Here is a 21861-nt window from a genome sequence, read left to right on the forward strand (position 1 = left end):
CGGAAACAACAACAAATAAAAACGCAGCACATCTACAAACACATGATTGCTCTGTTATTCACAATTAAGTTTCTGGCAGAGGGTTCATCGAACCGCCTTTGAGCAACGTCTGTACCGTTCCACTCTGGAAACCTGCGCGGGAAAAACGAAGTCTTTCTGTAAGAGCTCTGATTTCTGTAAATTTATTATCATTTCTCCCTATGTAGGTTGGTGCCAACAATATGTTTTCATACTCTGAGGAGAAAGTTGGTGACTGAAGTTTTATTAGAAGTTCCTGCCTCAGAGAAAAGTGCCTTTGTTTTAGTTACTGCCACGCCAATTCGAGTATCATATCCGTGGCACCTTCTCCCCTATTTCGAGTTAACAGAAAACGAGCTTCGCTTCTTTGAACGTTTTCCATGTCCTTAATCAATCTTACCTAAAGCGGATCCCACACCGCACACTAATGCTCCAGAAGAGAACGTAAGCAGCCCGTTTAGTAGACCTGTTGCATTTTCTAAGTGTTCTGAAAATAAATAGCGTAGTCTTTGGTTTGCTTTGCCCACATCATTAATCGCTCCAGTTTACGTTAATCGTAATTGTAGTCCCTAAGCATTTAGTTGATTTTATAGCCCTTAGATTTTTGTGATTTATCGTGTAACTGAAATTTAGCGGATTCTTTTTAATGCTCATGTGGATGACGTCACACTTTTGTAATTTAGTGTCAATCGGCACTTTTTACACCGTACAGATAAATTGTGTAACGCTTTCTGTAATTTGTTTTGCTCATCTGATAACATTACAAGAAGGTAAATGACACCATCGTCTGCAAACAGTCTTAGAGGACAACTCAGATTGCCTCCTAAATCGCTTACGTAAATAAGGAACAACAGAGAACCTGCAACACTTCGTTGAGGAACACCAGATATTACTTCAATTTTACTCAATGACTTTGTCAGTTATTACGGTGATCTTTCCGACAGAAAAAACCCGTCGGGACCTGTGGTTTTGTTCGCCGCACCCTTATGAAGAGCATCAGCGATATCATTAACCGTAAGTGTCACTGTGAGAATCTCCTCAGCACTCAGCAGCACCGTGAAGGATACCTGTCAACGAAAGGAGGACATGAGTCGATACCGCCATGTCCTGGTCCTCTGCTGCATAGAACTGCTTGCAGTGATCCACAAAGGCGTTTGCCATACCATTTTGGGACTTCAATCGGCGGCCATCTGGCATGTCGAGAGAATTGAGCAGCTTTCTCCAACACTGCTGGTTCTCTCGGATAATTTGGTGCATGGACGGAGGTTCTCCTAGTACACAATTGTGATATCTTGCGCGAACTATTACGCCTTCAAGGCGGTGACGCATAAGAGGAATCCACTCACAAAACTGAGAAAATACTCCATAGCTAAGCAATTAAATTAGAAGTGTCTTGTGACGAACGGTATCAAAAGCCTCCTGGAATTCTGGACGTGTGGAATCAGTTTGACTCCCTCTATCGATATCACACATATCCAAACCTATAGAGTGTGGGAACCGTAGGCATTCAAAACAATTTCCATTCGCATCGAAATTGATAAGTCACGTATGGTTTTCAGGGTAATCTTACACTGTTTTTCCTGCAGTGCAGTAGCATATTCTGGTAGGGATTACGCAACCTTGTATGCAAAGTAGACGCCAAAGGCTCAAAATGGTCAAATGGCTCTGAGCACTATGGGACTTAATTGCTGAGGTCATCAGTCCCCTAGAACTTAGAACTACTTGAACCTGACTAAACAAAGGACATCACACACATCCATGCCCGAGGCAGGAATCGAACCGGCGACTGTACCAGTCGCACGGCCAAAGGCTCATTAATATTAAGATCTGGTGGCCAGGGATAACGCACAGTTCTTCGTCGCGATCACAGAACCAGTCCTGGACGATGTGAACACTGCAAACAGAGGCCCTGTCGTCTTGGAACACAGGATCATTTTGGATAACAAAAATGGTACCTTTGAATGGACCTGAACAGCCAAAATGGTGCATAGTCTGCCTGGTTACGTGGGTGGCACCGCGCTCACCTCCCAAGCAAGCGGACCTGGGTTCGATTCCCGACCGGGTTGGAGATTTTCTCTGCTAGGGGTTTGGGTGTTGTGTTGTCCTCATCAACATTTCATCCTCATCACCGGCGCGCAAATCAGCAAATGTGGCATCGAATGAAATAAGACTTGCCATTGGCGGCCGAACTTCCCCCAATTTGGGCCTCCCGGCCAACGGTGCCATACGCTCATTTCCATTGTTTTGGCTACATAGTCCTTGGCAGTGATGCTATCTTGCAGCTTGCAGGGGCCGGCCACGGTAACCGAGCGGTTCTAAGCGCGTCAGTCTAGAACCGCGCTGCTGCTACGGTTGCAGGTTTGAATCCTGCCTCGGGCATGGATGTGTGGGATGTCCTTAGGTTCGTTAGGTTTAAGTAGTTCTAAGTCTAGGGGACTCATGATCTCAGATGTTAAGTCCCATAGTGCATGGAGCCATTTGAATTTTAGTACCTAGAATGCGAAAACAGATGCCCCCTTCTCTCTCTCTCCCTCTCTCTCTCTCTCTCTCTCTCTCTCTCTCTCTCTCTCTCTCTCTCCCACGTCTCTCATTGATAACTCACATCATCACATCATTACTGGTGAGTTAATATCTACTCACAACGCAATACGCACTTTGCGTGTATAAGTCCGGCTTGTATCATCTTTCGCTATGCAGTGGGAAGTGATCTGCACCGGAAAGCCCGACAATGAACGCCCTTAGACGTAGCACACATAAAACTTGGTTCCCGGATCCTGGGCCGGCCCCGGTGGCCGTGCGGTTCTAGGCGCTGCAGTCCGGAACCGCGGGACTGCTACGGTCGCAGGTTCGAATCCTGCCTCGGGCATGGATGTATGTGATGTCCTTAGGTTAGTTAGGTTTAAGTAGTTCTAAGTTCTAGGGGACTGACGACCTAAGATGTTAAGTCCCATAGTGCTCAGAGCCATTTGAACCAACCGGATCCTGGCTGAAACTATGTATACAGTCAGTGAAAGTTTTACAATTAGAAGGTGCTGCACGTTTGATGCGCACATTAAGATTTGAAAAAATAGGCCACTGCTGTGCTACCTAAGAAAACGAGCGTGTGAAACGTCGCTGGGTCACACGCAGCAATTGTGATACGTGAACCCGCTTGAATTCAGTGAAATCAGAGACCCAGTAGCTCAAATGGTGCCGGCCGGTGTGGACGAGCGGTTTTAGGCGCTTCAGTCCGAAACCGCGTTGCTGCTATGGTCGCTGGTTCGAATCCTGCATCGGGCATGGATGTATGTGTTGTCCTTAGGTTAGTTAGGTTTAATTACTTGTAAGTTCTAGGGGACTGATGACCTCAGATGTTAGGTCCCATAGTGCTCTGAGCCATTTTTTGAACTCAAATGGTATGCTATAGGATGCACTATCTCAGTTATTGTCATCAATTCTCTCTTCAGTATGACCAATGGTTGTGCTTTCTTCCAGGAGTTCATTCTTAATTGTACACTGACGTACTTCTTATGTAATCCCCTAACACTCTGATGTGTATACAAGACACCAAAGCGGCGTGTTGATAGATGTTCGCTTGACTGTAGCTTACAATCCTCAGCTACAAGGACGTGCACATGCGACTAGAACAATAGCTGTTCTAGACAATAGCAGTGTGGAAAGAGGAAGAGCCCGGGGTTCTGATGACATGCATCTGCTTGCTCTCACCTATGCGTACTTGAGCGTCCTGTGCTAAAAGCATGCGACCGGCATCTGGGATCGAACCCTGGGACCTAGTTCACTGCCCTGCTTGCGTCGTACCCGATTCCTCAGAGTCCTATCCAGTGTATTGCCTGTTAGCTTTTATCTCGCTATTTTCGGTCGTCATTTGTTTAATGATCACTAGACAAATATCAGTCGAACATACAGAGACAAAAACCAAGACGCAATATTTCAACAAGTGGTCACGAAAGCCTCTACAGTTTTCTAAAACTTCACCCATTAACGTAATTTATGTAGTGGGTAAACGTATCCCGTAAGTTTATTTGCTTGTCATTTGTAACGTTTGCTGTGGGCATATTCAGTTATCTAGTGGAGAGCTTAAATTTGATATTTTTCGTGGAAAAGGTCACAATCAATTAAAATTTTTACTGACGTATTCGTAAATATAAAAATAAAGTAAGTAATTACTTACCGTGAATTTTAGTCAATTTAACGTGGACACCGGAAGAGGGAACATGGTTTCAAAAACTGACGCTCTGCCCATTAATATCAAATGTCTGACTGACGACAGAAGCAATTACAAATTTTAGACGAACTTTGTTTCTCCTAACTACTTCTTTTATACAACATCTGAAGTTTTAACAGATTAGAGTAATCTGTTTCAAACCTAGAAATAGTCATCATGCTGTAATACAATATCAATTCAACGCACTGATCCTTACCACCATCCTTAATATGCCTCCCTTCCTCCCTCCCCCATCTTTTCAGCATATATTTTATTTCTGAAACAAGAAATGTCAGAAGGAATGTTGAACCGCGAACAGGGTCGACAGCGGGACAGCAATCACACAAATTTTGGTACAGCCTTCGAGAATTTAAATCCATTTATATGTCCCCATATCTACATCTACGTCTGCATCTATACTCCTCAAGCGATATTACGGTGTTTAGTGTGTATACTTTTGGTGCCACAAGTATTTCCTCTCTTTCTTCTTGAATTCATGGATGTATTGAAAAACAACATCTGTCGATAAACTTCCATGTGAGCTGAAATTTCTTGCATTTTCTCGTCGAGATCATTTAGCGAGACGCGTGTGGAAGGTCGTAATACGTTGCTCGACTCTTCTTCGAATGTACGCTCTCGGAATTATAATAGTAAACCTCTACGTCATTTATACTTGTGATTAATGATATGGCTTCAGTCAGTTAATCATTTTACATCCGTATCAAAAGTTACACCACAACAACGATTCGTACAAGTCGCGAATGCCTGTGGGGTGTCAGCAATGGAAAACAAACAATAAAATGTTCGCCCTCTCACATCCTTCAGTCCCGCTATGCCCTTACTGCTTACTACTCTGCCCCTGAGGTACGCTGCCAACTTTACTTAGTACATGGCCGAATTCACCAGGTCAGAAAAAGCAAACACTTTACTTATCTCACTTCCGAATTCACCAACGACAGTTACAATTACTCACGTCTTAAAATTTTACCGTCTATGTAAGCTGTTTTGTTCGTGGCTTAGCAGGAAGCTCTTAACGCTGCCCTCCAATGATAAATTTGTGACCCCTTGATGCCTCAGAACATGACCTACCAACTGGTCCCTTCTTCTTGTCAAGTTGTGCCACAAACTACTCTTCTCCCCAATTCTATTCAATACCCCCTCATTAGTTATGTGATCTACCCATCTAATCTTCAGCATTCTTCTGTAGCACCACATTTCGAAAGCTTCTATTCTTTTCTTGTCCAAACGATTTATCGACATGTTTCACTTCCATACACGACTACACTCCATACAAATACTTTCAGAAAAGACTTCCTCATACTTAAATCTATACTCGATGTTAACAAATCTCTCTTCTTCAGAAACGCTTTCCTTGCCATTGCCAGTCTACTTTTTATATCCTCTCTACCTCGACCATCATCAGTTATTTTGCTCCCCAAATAGCAAAACTCGTTTACTACTTTAAGTGTCTCATTTCCTAGTCTAATTCCCTCAGCATCACCAGACTTAATTCGACTACATTCCATTATCCTCGTTTTGCTTTTGTTGATGTTCGTCTTATATCCTCCTTTCAAGACACTGTCCATTCTGTTCAACTACTCTTCCAAGTCCTTTGCTGTCTCTGACAGAATTACAATGTCATCGGCGGACCTCTACGATTTTATTTCTTCTCCATGGACTTTAATACCTGCTCCGAATTTTTCTTTTGTTTTCTTTACTGCTTGCTCAATATACAGATCGAATAACATCGGGGACAGGCTACAACCCTCTCTCACTCCCTTCCCAACCGCTGCTTCCCTTTCATGCCCCTCGACTCTTATAACTGCCATCTGGTTTCTGTACAAATTGTAGATAGCCTTTCGCTCCCTGTATTTTACCCCTGCCACCTTTAGAATTTGAAAAGAATACATAACGTTACCTGCTCGCCTCTGTCTGTCAGTAAAGGCTAATCTCAGAAACTACTCTAGAGATTTTGATACGGTTTTGACTGACTGAATTACGAGAAAGGTTCGTGTATAGAATTCATAAATATTGGTGTCTGAACTACGATTAATTAAATTTCGTCTCTGCCGTGAAAACAATGGCGTTTCGCTATAGCTTTACGGTCGCCGCAACTCCAGACAGTAGCGAAGTCTTAATAGCATCCGACCCTGGTCTGGTGAGTGCATGTCATCCGATATGTCGCGGAATTGAATCCTGATCGGACTACCTACTTCTATCTCTGTTTTTTATCCTAGCAAAAATAACCTCAATGATGCTGGAGATTCGCTAGAAACGAAGCATGGTTGCGGGTTTTACATTCAGCTGTAGGTCGTCTTTTCCAGGTAGGGTAACTGTGCCCGAGACGCTGTTCGCCAAGTGACGTCCAATTGAAAAACTTGCACCAGGACATTCAGCCACACGAAATTATTAATACCACCAAAATCTATATAACATACATAAATTTCCCTTCTGCATATGTCATAAGCTAAAATATCCCATCATGTTTCTCTGGCCGCATGCGTTTGGATTCGGCTGCTGGTTGCCATATGCTTCTCTTCTGTCTCGCGACAGCCCCGCCGATAAGTGAACGGTCGCGGGGACGCAGTGCCTTTGTGCTCGGCTCTTATTGTTGGAGGTTGCGGTCCGTCAATACGTTCACGCCTATTAGAGCTGCGTACACCGGCAAGTGACGTTTTCTGTTTAAACCGTTTAATTTGTGTGAAATTTACCTAACGTTCTTCTTCGATTTTTAACCCTCCGTTCTTACTATAAAATCTGGGTAATGTTGCCTACCAGTCGGGCCATACGTGGATACAATTTTGACTACTTACAATGCAAACACCTTTTTGGGCGTAAATAGTTTTAAAATAATTTTATTTATTTAAAGTTTTCGTTTAAAAAGAACACAATTTTTATACTTTCACTGATGGCTCATCTTCTCACTGCAAATTTGCGCTGGGTGTACAGACGATGACGGACTGTAACGAGTACACAGGTATGACGCATTTTGTAGTGTAATAAATATGTAATGTACTGAATCGACTGTAGGAAAGTGGCAAAGACGTTATCTGAGAGACTATGATAATTATATCGTTGACTCGGAATATTAATTTCTCTCTGTGGTATACTCGTAACTAAGGGTAACTAGAGTTTTCTGTTCGCTTCTTTTGATGTTATGTGGAGAATTGTACAAGAGACACAATAAATCGTCATTACTTCATGAGAATAAAGGTGAGCGCATCGACCTTTATTAGTATTTTTGGAAGTATTGAAATAGCAGAGTTGTTTCAGATTGAATGCACGTGTACGGGAAGAGACGTGGACAACAGCAATCGAACCTGCAATCTCATGTATGAATAGTTTCTAAAAATATCCAGCCGTCTCTCCCAAAACTCTTCATAAGCGCAACAAACAGTAATTCTTTTAACAGCACTATGAGAGACAATTTTATCACGTTGTTATGACCTTTTATTGCGATCATAATACATCGACAACAGACAAACAAAAAACAGACAAACATATAAAAAGAATCTACCACAATTGGCTACTGTGACAGGACAGATCCGAAATATATATTACAGTTTTGCAATAGTACTCGATAGACCTGTAAGAGATGGATGAATTTACATATCAAATCAATTCTCACATGACGAATCTGTGATCTTGGGAGATTCGGATTCAGAGTTTAATGTCATGAATTCCCCAGACAACACCGTAAGCGTTAATATTCAGTTCGCACAGTTGAGTGAAACCAACACTCAATGAAGCTAGTCAAAATTAAACCAAAAATGGTCAAATGTCAGTATTACAGGTTTCGTATAAAATTGTAGCTTATCACTTTAGGAAATGCGATGTTTATTGCAACTCGACTGGTCACTCAAGTTTGTGTGAATAGAGTTTGGATCATATTTCATTACACTGTATGAGCGTTCATGTCTGATCACATCACATTGTGTGGTAGCACATTCTCCCACTAATACCCTGATAAAACCTTGCACATAAATACAGTTCTCCACTGAAACACTGAAGTCATCCACTGTAAAATCTTTTCACACATAATAATGTGTCCGTTTAAGTCATTGCACAGGAATACAAATCCACAGAACAATCCTTATCATACACCGTGTCCGAATATCTGTAGAAAACAGGTGGTCCCACATTCACAATTTTTGATGATCTATTACTCTATCTTACAATTAAATTAAAACTTTAATAACCTGAATACCTTTTATACCACATTGTCTATGTCCCCTTATCCATATCTACCGACTCATCTCAAGGGCAAAAGACTTCCTAATACATCAAGTCACAAAAGGATTAACTCCTCCCCAAGAGAGTCAAATAAATATTCATCTCGATTCCATTTAGGTTAAGGATAGATAGACACAACCCTAACTTAGTCTACTTTATGTGCTGTGTATGAAGTTCAATGGCAAAGCGCTTATATTCATAACTACTAAATTAAAGAAACATCACCTTAAAAACACTTAACACTAACATACAAGATAAAATAACACAATACCACTAGTACAATATACCAGTCAAAATCAAACTTTTCATAATTATCCTAGATCACTGACTGTCTCAGTCTTTTGAGAAATATGGCTTTAAATCTTTATGCGGATACATGTCCTTTACTTTGTTAGTCGTTGGATGTCCTAGAATATAGGGTCCTGGATTTGGCATTGAAATTTCTCTGTAGGGTCCAGAAAAAATTAATCACAAGTTCTTATTCCTTTTTTTGAGCAATGATGCTTTAGGATGTGTCCTGAGTAACACCTTCGTCCCAGTCTGAAATGTCTTTGTCCTTTTTAAACTTCCATCATAGTAAATTTTTCTCTGTTGAGCTTTTCTTTTAATCACTGATAGTGCCTGACGGATCTTTGCCTCCCTAGATTCTTCATTGATTGATAATTTAGGTAGACAATTTATCCACTCATTAATTTCTTTTCTATTAAACTTCAATTCTGAGGGTGTATAGTTGGTTGAAGCGTGTGGTAAATTATTGTAAACTTCTTCAAATTGTTTTAAATATTCCACTGACAAAGTTTGCTTATGGTGACAAAAAGTCCTCGTAAATCTGTTAACTTCTCGGAATAGCCTCTTAATTGTATTGGCTTCTGGATGAAATCTAGAAATTAATAATTGTTTAATCCAGCTTTCCTTCAAGAATCTTTTCCATCTGTATCCAGTAAAATTTGATGCATTATCAGACAATAAAACTTTGGGTTTTCCAACACCTGGGATATAATCAGTGATGATTTTCTTAATAATTGCTTTTGCAGTACAAGTCTTGATCGGCTACAATTTTACATAGTTGGTGAATAAATCGTAAAATCCGACAATGTACTCAACATTCCCTCTGGCTCATGGTAGGGGTCCCATTACATCAACACTTACTACCTTCAAAGGTTCCCCAACCACAATCAGATGCAACAGACCTCTTGCTCCATGATTCAAAGACTTTGCGTTTTGGCAAATCTGACAACCCCTTATGGTAGTTTGTACAACCTTTCTCATGTTAGGAATGTGACAGTATCTACCTATCTTCTCTGTACATTTACTTACCCCACAATGTCCCCAGACTATGTGTGTATGCCATATTAATTTGCTTTCATAATCGTGTGGAATACAGACACACCACTGGTTCGATTGGGAATGTCTTCTATGGAATAAGACATTGTCATGTAAATGATACGTCTCTTTCAGTTTAGGTGAGTCATTTGCCTGTATCTTCTGAATTATCTGTATCCATCGAGGATCTTCTAGTTGTAAATGGGTCGTGTCTTTGCACATATTAATGTAACCTCTTCTGTTTTCCACATCCTTCATTAATAAGATTTTGAATTCTGTTGTTTGATCTTCTATTTCTTCAGATTCAGTTAATCCTTCTGGTAGTCTGGAAAGAGCATCAGCTATAATATTCTCTTTCCCATTGCCATGTATAACTTCAAACTGGTACTCTTGAACTATTAGTATCCATCTTGCTTATCTTGGATGAAGAAGCTTATAGTTGTTTAGAAAACTTAGTGCCTGATGAGCACAGTACTCTCTTGTATAAGCACCAGCTAGGTAATAGTGGAACTTTCGAAATGCCCATATAATTGCTAATGCTTCAAGCTCTGTGATTGTGTACGCTCGTTCACAGTGAGTGTCCGGCTTGCAAAAGATATGGCACAAAAAGTAGATTTCCTTTCAACCATCTGCATTTGAAATAAGCAAGCTCCTAAACCATATGACGATGCATCTGTCATTAGTCCAAAATCCTTTGTCATATCCAGATGGTGCAGTATGGGTGCATTGACAATTGTCACTTTGATTCTGTTGAATGCTTCTTCACAATCTGGAGTCCATTGCCATGACACATTCTTCCTAAGTAAGGATATTAATGCTTCTGAATTAAGATCTTGTGTCGATATAAAACGACGATAAAATGAAACTAATCCAAGAAATGCCTTTAATTGTGTTCGGTGGCGTGGTGAAGGCGCGTTTTCTATCGCCTCAATTTCCTTTTGAGCTGGCAAAATCCCATAGGATGTAATTAGATGTCCTAAGAAATTGATATCATTCAAGGAAAACTTGGATTTCTTCAAGTTAGCAGTTACTCATGATAATCTAAAACTTTCTAAGACTCTTCTAAGGATTACAATATGTTGCTCCCAGTTGGTTGTAGCAATCAACATATCATCCACAAACGGGGTAACCAATTCACGCAGCTCAGGTCCCAAGACGGTATCCAACACGGAAATAAAAACACCTGAACTCACGTTTAAACCAAATGGTAATACCGTGAATTGATAACTGCAGCCGTTATCAAGGAATGCTGTGACTTCCTTGATTCCATGTCTAATGCAACCTGCCAAAATGAGGATCGCAAATCAATTGTAGATAAAATCTTGACACCAGGAACTTATGGATTTGTTCTTCTGTATTGGGAGGTTGGGTTCTCACAGGAAGAATAATTTTGTTTATCTACCTAGCATCCAAAACCAAACGTACACTACCATCTAACTTTGGTACTACATGTAGTGGACTGCAATAATGACTGTTGGATGGTTCAATGATGTTCCAGCTAATCATTTACTGTATGTCCCGATCAGTAGCATATCTTAATGATCATGGAATGGAGTGATATCGGTGACAGTAAGTTTTTTGTGGCCTAATATTTAAATGGCACACATAATTTTTGACAACACCTGGTTTTGTATCAAATACCATGGTGTAATTGCTTAACAATTGTTTCAACTCATGCTTCTGTTGAGATATCAGGGCATTTGCTTCAGTTGCTTTAACATCAATCTGTTCTCCTATAGTTAACTCTAATTTTCGGTTAGAGGGTTAGAAATCTTCCTGTTCGGTGGCGTTCATGCAATTCCTGCTTTTGAATTAAATTAACTGTCAGAGGTACACCATCAACAGTCAACATGTGTTTACTGGAGGCGAAATCAATAATTGCATTTAACTCTCTCAGTAGTTCATGTCCTAAAATTAGATCTACGACAAGATTTAGGACAATTAGGCACGTGCAATCAATGGCTCCATTACCTAAATTCATTTTAATTCTTGTCTGTAGCTTCACTGACTTGGAGCGTCCTCCTACAGCACCTAATATTTTGCAGTTTGCCACGGGTAAGGTCGGTATATTTGCTCGTTCCTGTATCCTCTTCATGAGAGCCGTGGCGATAGCATTTACACTTGCGCCTGTATCTCATATTGCTGTGAATTTAAAACCCTCAATATTAACTTCTATAGCCACTTCTGGTATGCTTCGTTGCTTAAAGTTACAAGCTTTACCACCTTCAAGCAGTTCTTCCCTGATATCAGCATGATTGTATTTAATCAATTTTATTTTATTGTCACGACCCATCACATGTTCCGACCAGCCTCTCGGGGCTAAAGTTTGTCGATTTTAGTTTTCCTGTCCATGATTAGGTAAGTTGTGTTCATCACTAACATCAGTAATTATTGGGGAATAATCTCTCCAATAATTGCTGTTATTGTTGTGATTGTGTGGAGTATTGTTGTTATTGTGTGACTGGTTCCAACCGGATGTTCTGAGATTTTGACGATATCCAGGATTATACCTCCTTCCCTGTTTCCTGTTGTTATGGGATTTGTAACCCTGGTTGTTAGCATTATCCTGACGAGAATTACTATTTGATCCGTAACCCTGTCCTTGTTGTCATTATCGCTATTTGATTCTTGTTGTGATTGCTATTGCTATAGTTCCTTTCATTTAAACCATTGATCTCATGTGGATTGTAGGACCTAGCTTTAATATCCTCTAATAGCATAACGAGTGCATCGACTGCTGTGAAGAATTCTTCCAGGCTATTGTCGTTGACATGCAGCAATTTTGTTTGTATGTCAATCGGCAATCTGGATTTTAATACTCTAATCAAGTCTTTGGAAGAAATTGATTCAGACAAATATTTTGTTTTGTTGAGATGTCGCTCAAAATATTTCCTGAGTGTTCCAAGTCTTGAATTCTATGGTTCTGGGTTATATATTTGCTTTCTTGTCCTTTTCTGTATTTCAGGAGACCAATATTTGTCGATAAAAGCCTGCTCAAAATCTTACATAAGATAAGTGTCTATTGCCTCACTACTCCACATAGCTCCATCTCCTACCATATATCCACGTACATAACTAATTTTCTGTCTTCCTGTCCAAATCCTGGGTAAAACTCCTTTAAACGATTTTATGAACACGATGGGATGAATAGTTTTCTTTTCTGGATTGAAAGTTGGAAGTTGTCTTTATTTAATAAGTGTTTCCTCCATATGAAGTGTTGCATAATCTGATACACGATCCTGCATGCCACTACTATATGGGGACTTGTCGGTATGTCGATGTTCATGTACAGCAGCATTTTGTTGGATGCGAGATGGAGTAACTCCCTCGCTTGTGTAGATGTTCTCGGAACCTACTGACTGATAATCTTGGTCAGACTGACGCATATCGTCAATTTGTTTACGCACTTCTTGCAGATATTTGAAAAATTCTTGGTGTGCAAGCTCTGTGTCTGTCAATACTTCTTCGAACTGTTTCGGTATTTTCAATAAGTCGTTGGATAAATCTTTGTTCTGAGAATCTCTGTCATTTATAGCTTCGGTGACTCCAGACTGAACTTTCTGCTCAACAGCGTCCGCTAATTGCGAATCACGCTCACGGAGCCACTGATTAAAAACATTGGAAAACTGTTCCATCTCATGTGTAAGCTTTTGCTTACCCACGTTAGCTTGCACTATTGTAGCTTTATGTAATTCTTGTGACACTTCTGTAACTATGGCCGATAGCAGCTCTTGCCTTTGTGACGCTTTATCAAAATCTAACTGAAGATTGTTAACCGCTTCGGGTAGGTGCTTGTGTGCTTCCCGAAAAATTTCAAACTCTGTTATTAAAGCTGTCTGCGCAAGAGAAACTTGTTCTATTTTAGTTTTTCCTCTTGCGTATTTACAATCTGCATTTGTAAAGCTGTTTTCATTATTTTAATCTGCTATTTGTTTTTGCAGAGCAGACTGTAGTTCGTTATGAGACGCAGCTTGACTTTCTCGAAATTATCGAACCATTTCCTCTATTCGTTCCAGTAAAAATGTCATAGGGTCAACTACCTCCCGTACATTAGTTTGAGGCTCACTAGTTTCACTCGATTGAGCCATCTTGGTCTGAGATCGTGTCTTAACCATATAACCACACAATAATTAATGATCCGTTAAAAACGTGTGTAACATATACTGTTTACTCAGTAGCTTATGACGTGCTAATGGTTATGCAGATGACAGACACACAATTTGTAACACAAACTACCGCTAATCTACTAAGGAAGTATGCGCCTAACTACACTTGACTCTTTGCTACTACCCATAGACGAGTCAGCAGAATAGAATATGACAACGTGCACTTACTCCTTGTAGATAACTGCGATATAGACTGGCATATCTCCGCTAACTTTGGTCTCTCATTTCGTCACAAATGGTTACATGAAAAAGAAAATACAATTAACATCATACAATATTAATCACAATACACATACAAACTTTGGTTGCTATGACAACCGTGTGTGTGTGCTCATGTATGGTGTCCAGATCATCTGTCGCCAAATGTGGTGTGATCTAACATGAACGCTCATACAGTGTAATGAAATATGATCCAAACTCTATTCACACAAACTCGAGTGAACAGTCGTGTTGCAATAAACATCGCATTTCCTAAAGTGATAAGTTATAATTCTTCTTACGAAACCTATAATAGTGACATTTGACAATTTTTGGTTTAATTTTGACTAACTTTATTGAGTGTACGTTTCACTCAACTGTGTGAACTGAATATTAACACTTACAGTGTTGTCTGGGGAATTCATGACAATAAACTCTGAATTCGAATCTCCCAAGATCACAGATTCGTCATGTGAGAATGGATTTGATATGTAAATTCATCCATCTCTTACAGGTGTATCGAGTACTATTGCAAAACTCTAATATTAAATTTCGAATGTTTCATGTCCTATCCGTGAGCTGAGTCCCAAACCAATCCCATGCAAGAGTAGAGTTCATGTATGTGATCAACCCTGAACCACAACCTCGATCCCGATCCTGGTCTCATCTTCCCATCGTCTGCAACGTCGCTCACCACGAACAGCATCGCTCGTTGACGTTTGAAGAGAATAATTTTAAGTATTGGAGCAGAAGATTGTAAAACATCTAAAGTTTTCCTCTATTCAGCACAATTAAAGATCAATGTGTTGTTATGCAAACAAATAAAGAAAACCATTGAAATTCTCAATACTGAAGGCCTGGATGCGGTTTTTTGACTGGTTTTCTCGTTATCCATGCTCGAATGAGGAGGCAAGATATAAATCCAGGATTGTCTTTTCGTTTCCCACTATTGAGAACTATAGTGGAGACACAATCATACAAACACAAACACCCCATACAATACCACCATTCACGAAACAAATATTAAAATGTGTTATCACTTTGTTTATATCATACACATGTGTTAAATAATGAACAACTGTGGGTAGGAGTTCACAATCGACCATCAGAATTCATATCTGTTCCTATGGAGGCATGTCTAGTGTAATAAATATGTAATGTACTGAATCGACTGTGAGAAAGCTGAGTGGCAAAGACGCTATCTGAGAGATAATGATAATTATATCGTTGGTTCGTAATATTACTCTCTCTGTGGTTTACTCGTAACGAAGGGTAACTAGAGTTTTCTGGTCGCTTCTTTTGATGTTATGTGGAGAATTGTACAAGAGACACAATAAACCGTCATTGTTTCATGAGAACAAAGGTGAGCGTCACGACCTTTATTCGTATTTTTGGAAGTACTGAAATAGCAAAATTGTTTCAGATTGAATGCGACGTGTACGGGAAGAGACGTGGACAACAGCAATAGAACCTGCAATCTCATGTATGAATAGTTGCTAAAAATATCCAGCTGTCCCTCCCAAGACTCTTCATGCGCGCAACAAACATCAATTCTTTTAACAGCACAGACAATTTTTTCACGTTGTTACGACTTTTTACTGCGAGCATAATACATCGACAACAGACAAACATAAATTAGAGAAACACATAAAAAGAATCTGCCACAACTTACAACACGTAATTTTACTCTCTACAGAATATGCACTTCTCTTCATTTTCTTTACTCCCTTCCTGGATCTTTTGACACTAAAGAATTCGTTGACTTCTGTTAGTTGTTTTCCCACATTGATGATGGAAGTCCGACATCTCATTTTTGTTGGTAGTGAGCATAATCCAAATAATGCATGCATTCATTACACTTGCAACGATCATGTTGAAGAAAATCCACCCACGTCCTGCATCTTGTTTTTCTATTCACACTGCAGCATCGCACCCTCTGGTCCACTGCGTCAACGGCGCCCTTTGGGGCATTGTATGTCATTATAACGTCAGGCGTCATTACTTGTGATGATGACACCATTGGTTGGTCAGAAGAGATCTGACGACGGTAACAACTATGTTCTTCTTAGGACATAAGGGGTTATCATTACATCTGGTTCCAAACCAAATAAAGCAGAGTATACTTCAGGGCTATAGGTGTAATAAAATCGACTGGCAGTTCACCTTTGTTTTCTCGCATAGTATCGACTAGTGTTAGATCTTTTGGCAACATGAGCTAAAGCGAGAGATGTAAAAAAATTATCACAGGTTATTATTCCATACTTTTCAAGTTTATTCAACATGGGTTTCTTCCTCCTTTCCCAAATACTCTTTCCTCTTCCAGCAGTAGCTTTCTGCACTATCACAAATTGCCCTGAAATTTGTTCAGTAGCTACCAATTTTTGATTAGACGTATCGTCAAAATGGGCAGCGAACTAGAAATGTGACCAACTGTTCATCCGCGGTCATGCACCATCCTGGAATGTAGCCATCCCTAAGAGCAACTTCACACATTTCAAAAACTTATCTAATTGGTTCTAGTTTGTCACTTGACCTATGTTCACATCGGGCTGCTGCACTATCAAAGCGCAACACCATCGGAACAGCATTAAAACAGTTACGAGACATAATTTCATTCAACAGAGTTCGGCCATTCTCAACACTCCGAATATGACTGATATCTTCATTTCTAGACTTGTAAACATCAGTCAGGCTCAAGACACCAAGAAACTTTTTCATTTCATGCATATTTATAGCCACCTAGTCGTCGTAAGCGATTCGACCTTCCTTGTTGGTCCACATTCACATTCTGGCAATTAGGGGTACACGGAAGAAAAACATAAAACAAGATTCTTCATTATCAGTGTTCCTCATCTTCTTGTTATTCATTCTGTTTGCTCCTATTACCAGGAATTCCAGCTTGAGGAGCTGTAGCCCATACTTACTTACCATTAAGCGAAAACAATAAGTTGCACTCAGCAGAATTTGCACTAAATTGTTCTTCCCCATCTTAGTAAAAGGATTCTTCATGATCGGCATCTTCGTGCAGTTCTTAGGTTTCAGTGACGTCTACCTCATTACCATCGTCACTGGAAGATTCACATTCACTAGGTGGGTTTTAGGAATCAGAAGACTGCTCCAAAAGTTCCCTTACCTCCTCATTTGATAGTGATATTCTCGGTAACGTTTTCAGTTTGTAGAACAGACAACTGTTATGAGATAATGCACCAAAATAGGCATGAGCTTACAACAAGGAGGACTGTTGAACACTGAAGGAATAACAGCGCGGCAAATGACGTAACAGACACTGCACAGACAGACGTCCGCTTGTTGAAAAATTCCTTTTAACCGCACGGGTCGGCGAAGCCTGTATGGGAGGAAACGAGCACCAATACTTAAACACAGAGCCGTAGGTAAATTTTTATAATTTTCATCCAAGATGATGACTAACTTGACAAATTAAGAAAGTCAAAAACATTTCATTAAAATGATCTAGTAGAGAAGATATTAAACATCATGGATGGGCACCTGTGCCCCGATGATAGGTAAAGGGTTAATCACAGCTGTACACAGTGCCATGCAAACCAAATTACCGCTGCGGGAGACAAGTGGACACTTTGTGCTAGCCATGCGAAGTCGGTACGGGTGGCTACTCGCTAGTGTTACAATAACATTCAGCTGAAAACCGTCGGCAGCACGAATACTACAATCGGGCCGCATGCGGTTTGCGGACCGTAGTTTGATGACCACTGCTCTACGCGATACACTACACCTCTCGTGTGGTTTCTGTCACTGGATTTGTTGATCATCTCTGTAACGCTGTCGCTTTTCTTAAACAGTGCCGTCAAGAAACTTGTCGATCATAGTTTGATCTACTGAATTCCATGCATTAATTCGACGTGGTGAGCTTCGACGCCAATGAGCAGTAATCAAATTTGGGAATCAATAGTGCTTTGAGAACCACTTCTTTCACGTATGAATTTCCTTAAGATCTTCCAATGAATCTCAACCTGGGATCTGATTTTCCTGCAGTTGTGTAATCCAGCGTAATCCACTGTGGAAGGATAATCAAAGGTATTTGATGGTTGTTGGTGTGTACGGTGATTTTCCGCCAGTAATATCTGAGCCAGCTGTCAGCCCTTTCAACTACCATTTATCCCGCGCACGTCTTGTCGCATGCTGATACTGTTTTCTGGCGTTGCGATACAGAAGCAATGTGTGCGAACAGACTCGTGGAGCTTCATACGTTATCGACTAAATCGTACTGTAAACACACTGTATACAATAACTATCGCGGTGTAGCATTTTCACTGAGCACTCCCAAAATGACTTATATAACTGTCTCTTTCGTCACACTGACAAAGCTGAATTGTCAAAAGTGTAGTAGTAGTAGTGTAGGAACCATGAACCATTCCACCACACTAGCAACCCTTTTCTTGAATTTCCTCACACGCCCTTTACAAAATGCTTTGCATCGAGATGACAGTTGATCATTTGACCTACGAACTACAATTCGAAATTTACAGTTTTACTCAGGTCGGTTGACAACGTCTTACTTTCGAAATCATTGGTTCAAATGGCTCTGAGTACTATGGGACTCAACTGCTGTGGTCATCAGTTCCCTAGAACTTAGAACTACTTAAACCTAACTAACTTAAGGACATCACATACACCCATGCCCGAGGCAGGATTCGAACCTGCGACCGTAGCAACAGCGCGGCTCCGGACTGGAGCGCCTAGAACCGCACGGCCACCGCGGCCAGTTTTCTGTGGCTTCCCTGAGAACGTTCACGTTAACGTTTCGTTATCATGAACATGTGGGAGCAGCTCCTTACCAACATCACAAGATTTCCCTTCTGCTCGTAGATAAAAAATGAGAAACAGACATCTCTGCATCTCGATGGATAGTAAGTTTTTCATTTAAAACTTCAAGGTACTATCCAACGTACATGCCGATATCTTTTGCAAGTTCTGTAAGATTGCAACTTTGTGCGCTCTCCGTATCAGTGAGTTTTTTCGATGTGATCACCAACAGTTAAGGTCGACATTCCCTAAGGTCGCGGTCCATTCTCAATTGATTGACTAACTGATTGACGTCTAGTTTTGAATTGGGAGAAACATATGTAACTCTGAACCGTCTCTGTATGCTTCCTTCAAGAGTCAAAATGTTTTTGGAATTCTTTTCCTTGCTATGATGCTAAATATTACGCTGCTTCATTGCTCCAGTAGCCTATCATTGCGAAGATCACTAACACAATTTACTCGAATACAAATAATTCTGAAAACAAACTAGATACCTATAGTGCAAATCATAGGTTATTTGGAAAATTCATATAAATACAGTGTTGCCAAAGTCTCACTGCGGCTTCTCGTTAAGGTGGGAAAAAGTTTCCTTTATAGGCACCAAATTTTTGTTGTAATAAATAATATAAGTCTGCACAAACCTTAGTGAAAGATAAAATGTGAACACTTACCAGCGACGTGTCATTTCAGCATCATGGTCTATAATCTCGCTGGTCGCTGGGTCACTGTTTGATCACCAATATTGCCTGTGGCTATAAATATTTCTGAATTTAAATGGAAGTGGTAGACAAATTGTTTTAATTACAACCTCGAAAAAATAAAGTTGCATAATTAATCTTTTATTTGTTTGCGGGCCCCAGTCCGCAGTCCGGGTACAAATTAAAATTCCAGGACCACCACACCGCTGCCGAACGTTTGAGCCAAACGATAATGGCACAAAGGATTGACAAATAGGAGTGTAGTGAGATGATTCGTTTTCTGCATTTATAGGACGAAAACCGCGTAGCAGTCAATGCTGAGTTGGTGAGCTGTGCATCAACAGTGCACCGTCATAAGACGACACAACTGTTAGGTGACGCATTCCAGTGTTGTCAAACATGTCTCACTAACAGCCCTCTGCCCAGAAATAGGAATCACAAGAGACGTGGTAGCTCTGGCGCTCGAAGACAGGTGAAAATTAGTCAACTACCAGCTTTCTACTGTCATAGGATGGAGGGCAGGTGTGGCGCCACTATCGGTACAGCACTTTATACCCTAAAAGTTAGAAATAATCGACAGATTTGCTGCGTAATACTGATTTCTTGAAAGAGTGTGTACAAGAATGCCAAAATCTTCCAGTACTCAGGTGAGAGAAGTTTCATTTCTCGATTCACGGGCCCTGTTCGGCGCAAAGTAAGAAATTTATATATGGAGGGGGCCACCAGTTCATATTTTGTTTCAGTGGGATATTGTTGTCCAAAACAAGTCCCCACCCTCACCTAGAAACTGTTAACATGGTAATATTTCATTAAAACGTGAGTTTTTATATATGAAAACTGTAATTAAATTCAAAATCCAAAGTATTTTTAATTACTTAAGCACTATTCAATACAAAAATCACTGGTGCAACGCTGTAACTTTGCTGAGAATGTGTGTCGTGAAATAAATGTATTTAACGAATTACTTAATCGGTATTGTCGCAGTAAACCTGCATTATAGCGATATAATTGATTCTACCTTGCGCTGTGTGTTTGAAATAGCCGCATCTGAACAGCAACCAACATTATGAGCTCACCGGAAGCAGCGAACATTCTATCTGTATTCACGTTGCTGAATTGTATATGTGCAGATAGAAATGACGAATTAAAATTTGTACCACGGCCGAGATTCGAGCCAGGGTCTGTTGCTACCTACGCTGAGACTCTAACCACTACTCCACCATGGCTCAGAGGTTTTGCACAACTGCACGAACTTCCATAGTATGCCTCTCTCCTCAGTCCAACTTCTCACTGACACTTCAACCCATTCAGTTCTCCCTAAAGGAAATTATTGTTGAGGATAGAGGTATGCTTGGATAGTCGGTGCAGTTGTCTTAAGTCAGTTTACAAGGGTGGTTTAGTGGTTAGAGCACCTGCCTATGAGCAGGAGACTGAGGTTCAGATCCAGAATTAGGTTAGATTAGATGTACTTTACGTTCCACCTGGTCTGTAGCTAGGAAATCCTCTGGGATGTGGAACTTGTCATAAAACGGGAATACAGAATAAATATTTACAAAATAAGAACGGATACGCTATGTGCCTTCCACCGATCCCTAACGATATTGCCCTTGTGGGTGTGGAATCGGTCAAAAGAGAGCCTGAAGCATATTTACGCTTAAAAAATATAAAACTTGTCACCAAATATTAAATGATCAGTACACTTACGTGCTTATGATAATTCTTAGGCTATTGTAGACAAGCATCATTAATTTAATAAACAAATTATAAGAATTTTACAGCACTTAAATGCAATGATTACATTACCACATAAAATTGTACAGAAGTCCGACTGTATGCAGTATTCACATTATGAGATATTATTAACAAAATACGCGCATCGGTCATATCTGCTAAATAATCTATCAGTATAATACAAGGAGTTGGCCACTAATAAATTCTTTAGACTCTCCTGAAACTGAATCTTATTATTAAACTTTTAATGGGTGATGGCATATTATTTAAGTGTGTGTTGCTGATTAGGGGGACACTGTTCTGAACCAAAGTGACTTGTAGCCTTTGGTAGTCTTGGGAACAGATGCTAGCACTAAACGCTGAGGCAGTACTGTGTGAGGTTTGCAGTCAAAGTGCAGGTTGAAATAGTCGGTCATTTAATTTCAGGAAAATCATGGTTTCCACATACTTGTACTGTCACTTTAACAAACAACCAGTTTTAGTCAGAAACGGACCATCGTTAGGTACA

Source organism: Schistocerca americana, chromosome 1 (assembly GCF_021461395.2).
Source record: "Schistocerca americana isolate TAMUIC-IGC-003095 chromosome 1, iqSchAmer2.1, whole genome shotgun sequence".
NCBI classification, from domain to species: domain Eukaryota; kingdom Metazoa; phylum Arthropoda; class Insecta; order Orthoptera; family Acrididae; genus Schistocerca; species Schistocerca americana.